We start from the raw sequence: 5,734 nt of genomic DNA, 5'->3' as shown, positions 1-5,734 counted from the left end.
CCCCCCCAACACACACAATAAAAAAACTCTTTTTCATTTGGAAGTTAACAATGATTTGTATGTCCTAACAAAATTTGACACTTTTGCTTTCTACAAGTTCCTTGACTAATTAAAAAGTAATTGTTGTTAATTTTATTTAAACATGGTTTGACTTTCTAAAGCCAAACTTTTGTATGTTTAACCCCAATTTTCTTAGCATTTGTGACATGGTTTTAACTTAATTATTGACAGTGTAATGATCATTTTTTGCACATCATCAAATATAATAAGTAACTTGTTATAACAAGTTACTGTTATTTTATTATGATAATTAATTAAGTAGTCCCACTTATAAATACTAAATATAATTATCTTTTATGTGACCAGATCGTGTTAGTATTTTGCGTTGTGATGTATCATTTTAACAAATTAGTTGAGGCAAACGGACTAGTATTATACTTTCTCTGTTCAATAATAGTTGTCCGTTATACTATTTTGGGATGTCCAACAATAGTTGTCCACCTTATGAAATCAATTGATAATTTTATACTTAGTTCCTAATTTACCATTATCATTAATTATAGTATTTCCCTATTAAAATATTTTAAAATATTATATTTATTATATTCTAATAATGATATAGTAAAATTATCATCATATTTATAGTTTCTTAAGAAATGTGTAAAGTTAATAGTGGATAAATATTGTTGGACAGATGAATGATATGTTTTTGATCTGTGTCTTAAATGTCAAGAATTTGCTACAATGCAAGTAGTGATTAATATCTCTTTCTATTTAATTTTATTAATTTAAATATTTGAAAATAATTATTTAGTGGAACATTTAACTTCAAAAATTTTTTCTAAACTTTAAAATAATTTAAGAGTGACAAATGAAGTCAGCTTATACTTTTTCTTATCAAGATTTTCTATGTAAAGGTTGCTTCATGGAGTCTCAACTCATGTGCTATAATCTTTTAATTTAATAAAGTCTACTATCTCTTTAAGTTTACCACAAGGAATTTTTAGGAATTGCATCTCTAAGTTATCTAGCAACTCCAAATCATAAAATAATGTTTTTATATATAGAGAATAGCTTCAAAATGACTAATCCTTCAAATAAATTAATTGTTTTGATTGTAAGTGTGCCAATTTACTTAAAAGCAATTACTTTCTCCCTTTATTTTTACTTGTCTACTATTTTAAATACATATTTTTATTTTTATTGTCCCTTTTATCATATCAAGAAATCAAGAAAAGACAATACTTTTTTCTCTCCATATCTTACAATGCTCGGAATAATTACTTATATCCTAAAAAAATTTCAAGACCTAATACTAAAAATCATGTAGCATTAAAATATTACCATTTGAATATATTAAATTTAGTGTTTTGAGAAATATATTAGATATTAAATGATATTTAGTAATAAGGATAATATAAATACAAAAATGTATATTATCTCTTGCCTTTCTAAATTGAACAAATATTTATTGAATGTTTGTTTTTAATGAACAAGTAATAATAGACGGACAGAGAAATATTTATATAAATCATTATTTCCAAATAAAAGTGAGTGGAGGGAGTCAAACTGTTATGAATTTCAATCCCATTTAATTAGTAATTATATTCCGTATTCTTAAAGGTAATTTTAATATAGAATGAGACGATTTCTGTTTTGATCAAATTTGTGAATATTTTTTAAATCGATACAAATAACAAAAAATTGGTCAATATGTAGGTTAATATATAGAGTATCAATAAATGAGTGATTAATTTTGTAGTCATTGCTGCAGGTAGAACACGTATTTAAAATTTATGATTTAAGAATTATAACTCTATTAATTTGAAGGAGTTTAGATTAATAAATTTTATACATATAATAAAATTCTTAAGTTAAATACTTAACTTAAATAAAAGTAACTCCTAAATTCAAATGAGTTGTGATCTACACAATAGACCTCTTTAACTCTTAGAATGCTTTAGATACAAATAAATTAGTGTCACCAAAAAGTAATGAACCAATAATTATGCATTTTGAATTATGGTTGTCAAAAATTAGGACTGTTTTGCAAATGCTAAGGACATTGGAGTTGTCAAATTTAGGCATATTATTTAACAAAATATTGAGTGGAGAAAACAAATGAATATGGAAGTTAACAATGGTTTGTATGTCCTAACAAAATTTGACACTTTTGCTTTCTACAAATTCTTTGACTAATTAAAATATTGTTGTTGTTAATTTTATTTAAACGTGGTTTGACTTTCTCAAGCCAAACTTTTGTATGTTTAATCCCAATTTTTTCTAAGCATTCATGACATGGTTTAACTTAATTATTGATAGTGTAATGATAATTTTTTGCACATCATCAAACATAATAATTAACATGTTATAACAAGTTGCTGCTATTTTATTATGATGATTAATTAGTTCCACTCACAAATACTTAATATACTTATCATTTATGTGACCTGATAGAGTTGATATTTTGCGTTGTAATGTACCATTTAACAATATTGTTGAGGCGAAAAGGACTAGTATTATATATATTTTTTAATCCATGCCTTAAATGTCAAGAGTTTGCTACAACTAGTAATATCTATTTCAATTTTATATCATTAATTTAAATATTTGAAAATAATTATTTAGTGGAACATTTAATTTCAAAATTTGTCCAACTTTAAAACAATTTAAGAGTGACAACTGAAGTTAGCTTATACTTTTTCTTATAAATATATTCTAATAATTTTATGTAAAGATTGCTTCATGGAGTCTCAACTCATGTGCTATAATCTTTAAATTGGACAAAGTCTACTATCTCTTTAAGTTTACCTCAAGGAATTTTTAGGAATTGCATCTCTAAGTTATCTAGCAACTCCAATTCATAAAATAATGTTTTTATATATAGAGAAGAGAAATAGCTTCAACATGACTAATCCTTCCAATAAATTAGGAAAAAAGGGTCTGAAAAATGCTCTAATTTTGATCGAAATTGTTGTTACGATATCAAATTTTATGGAGGATCTTTTACCTCTACATTGTTGAATAGTGTATTTCAAAGGTATATATATATATCAACATGAATAAATTACTATTTATAATGACACAATATTTATAATGTCCACGTAGACACATATATCTTTAAAATACATTATTAAATAGGGGTAAAAAGTACTCTCCAAATTGCTAACCAAAGGACTTACTAACATTCGACATACACATCTCTTGACAAGCTTGAAGTGTGTAATGATCTTGACCCTCCAGCTTGAGGAGTAGTACAGGCTATTTTGATTAGTTAGTTAGCTGAATTGTATTAGTGTAATAATTTAATTAGTCCAGCTGACATGATTAGTTATTATTACTCCCTCAGTGCATTTTTACTTTTTTTCTATTTTGACTTTTTGCATGTTTCTTTTTACTTTTATATATATATATATATATATATATATATATATATATATATGATANATAAATTAAGAAAATATATTTTTTATCTATTATATCCTTAATTTATTCAGAGAGTTAGTATTTTTAAAAAAAGGTAAAATATTTTTAATGAGTAATAAATTATTTTTGAAATTCTACCAATCAATAGAAATAAAATAATAAATTCATTATATAAAGTATTATTTTCTTAATAATTATATTAATTAAAAAAAAGACAAATAAATAAAGACATAATAGAAAGTAGTTAGTTGGTAAAGTTAATTTTGAAATCACATTCCAAGTCTTCACTAATTAAGCAATGATTGCAACAATCATTACCTCATTGATTCCAACATTTTTCTTAATCCCTCTTTAGATGCCAACAAGTAAATAGTGGATTGTATCCTTGGTGGTTGGAGTTTGAATTTTTAAAAAAAAAAAAATGTTGTGATTGGCCACTAACTAGCCACAATGGTTTGATTAATTATTAATTTTCTTTATCCCTATAACTAACAAGATTTTATATCACTATATATATAGATAATTTTTATTATGGAGTTTTTTTTCTCAGAATTTAACCTTAATTGTAAAATACATGTGTTATTTTATTTTTTTAATATTTTTATATTTAATTTTAATATCTTTTAATTAAAAAATAGAAAAAAGATCAGTTTATTTTAAATAAAAAATATATTATAGACTTTTTAGATTTTTAACGACCAAATTTTCTGGCCATTTAGCATTACCATTTTATTATTATCAATTTTTTTTTTCTTATTACATTTTGCATCGGAGTTGAGATTATTAACTACTCATAATTTTGTGCTTAATTAAACAAAATGGATTTAGTGGAATTATTAACTTACTACGATTCTAGGCTCATTTTTCAAGAGCATAGATTTATTAGTGCGCTTAATTATTTTAGGACAACATATCCTTCTAAATTTGTATCACGTTAAGTGCATATTTAGATGAATAACGCTTAAAATTTTATATCTCTACTACATCAACTATTGTCTCAATTGAATCATTTAAAACAGTCATTATAGCATCTTCTTTCTCCATGCATTTGGGTTGGATCATTTTACAAATTCTTAGACAACAACTTAATGAATCAATCAAGCTATTAACTCATTTATCTTACACTCTCTCTCTATATTTGGTATCAGCTTTAGTTGATTCTTCTTCATGAATTATGTCGCAACATTCATATTTATCGATCTGAAAAGGACATAAAAAAGATCAAAAGTCAAATAAAAATACAAAAGTTGAGTTGTTGAATTTCAATATTTGGTTGATTTAGAAGATGGAAAATGTACTTTGGGTTTTTCCGGCATAATACATAAACATGATCCTTAACTTGACTTCAATGGACAATTATGACCTTTAATTTTGGATGTGTACAAGTAGACACTTAAACTTGTATAAAATTGAACAAATAAACACATTCATCCTACATTACACCCTACATAACAGATTTGTATCCTACATGGCGTTCTACGTGTATTATAATGTCATGTATGACACATGTATCTACTTGTTCAATTTTATGTAACTGTAACTGTCTACATGTGCACACTCAAAGTTGGAGGACATAGTTATCCGTTGAAGTCAAGTTAAGAGTCATGTTTATGCATTATACCTTCATTTTAATTGTCTTTACTACACATGTGTATTAGTCGAGTTGCAGTAAGTGCATTCATAACTTATATAGAATTTGCCTATAATTATCTTTTAGGAGACCTAATAGAAGATTATTGTGTTTTATATTGTCAGTATACATAAGTTAAACTCATTGAGAAACTTATGAGAGATTATGGATGTAGAAAATGTTACCTGGATACGTTTTATTGTTGGTGAGTAGACATGAATTTCAGAAACATACTCTGCAGAATGATTTCCAGCATACAAACAAGTTCCAATCCCTCGAGGCCATGCTCTTGTATATGTTGTAAGAATTTCATTTTTTGGTGTTTTTTCAACGGACTTAAAGAAAAAAACATGAGGAGCTTCACAAGGATCCCGCGAAGTACTTCTAACATCAAACATATAACGTGGTGGATTAGGACTATTTTGCCATGGTTTAAATGTTTCAATAGGTCTTTGGATGATACGATAGAAATCCTGATATGTCACCACGAAGATCAATCTACAAAGGTATAAAGATTAATTTATTAATTAGTAGTATGTAGCATTTAGGGAAAAGAGCAAAGTACACTCAAATAATTTGTACAATAGTTGAAAGACTTTTCTCACCCAATAAATGCTTTATGCATATAATTTGTTTTTGTTAAATAAATCAATTATCAGGGTAGATAAGTCAAATTCC

The 5,734-nt window shown here is 25.6% G+C and overlaps 1 pseudogene; it reads right to left on the bottom strand.

Annotated features, from left to right (window-relative positions):
• Positions 1-4,523: 4,523 nt before the first annotated feature.
• Positions 4,524-5,734, bottom strand: part of LOC107004019 — a 2,680-nt pseudogene continuing 1,469 nt past the window's right edge.

Source organism: Solanum pennellii, chromosome 11 (assembly GCF_001406875.1).
Source record: "Solanum pennellii chromosome 11, SPENNV200".
Classification (NCBI taxonomy): Eukaryota; Viridiplantae; Streptophyta; class Magnoliopsida; order Solanales; family Solanaceae; genus Solanum; species Solanum pennellii.
The sequence above is the reverse complement of the archived record's forward strand: the minus strand, read 5'-3'. Positions and strand labels throughout refer to the sequence as shown.